We start from the raw sequence: 300 nt of genomic DNA on the forward strand, positions 1-300 counted from the left end.
GCACGTGTGGTGACTGCACGGTGGTCAAAGAGTGAGTTGCTGTGCAGTACCGTCGCAGGTATGATGGTAGACACTCCAGGGTTGCAGTGCCAACAAAGCAAAGAGATGGATGTATACAAGGGGATGCAGTGACCCATACACACACACACAAAAAAAAAAAAAACAGAGCAGGAATAGCAACAGGTTACAATTAGGTAGAAAAAACAAAGATATCTTAATGTTCACGACAGAAAAAGATTGTTAGGTCACTTTACAGAGAAATTTAATGAACTGACGCCTTTTCCGAAATCGTAGTCTGGG

This window comes from Trypanosoma theileri (genome assembly GCF_002087225.1).
Source record: "Trypanosoma theileri isolate Edinburgh chromosome Unknown TM35_Tth_191_V1, whole genome shotgun sequence".
Taxonomy (NCBI): domain Eukaryota; phylum Euglenozoa; class Kinetoplastea; order Trypanosomatida; family Trypanosomatidae; genus Trypanosoma; species Trypanosoma theileri.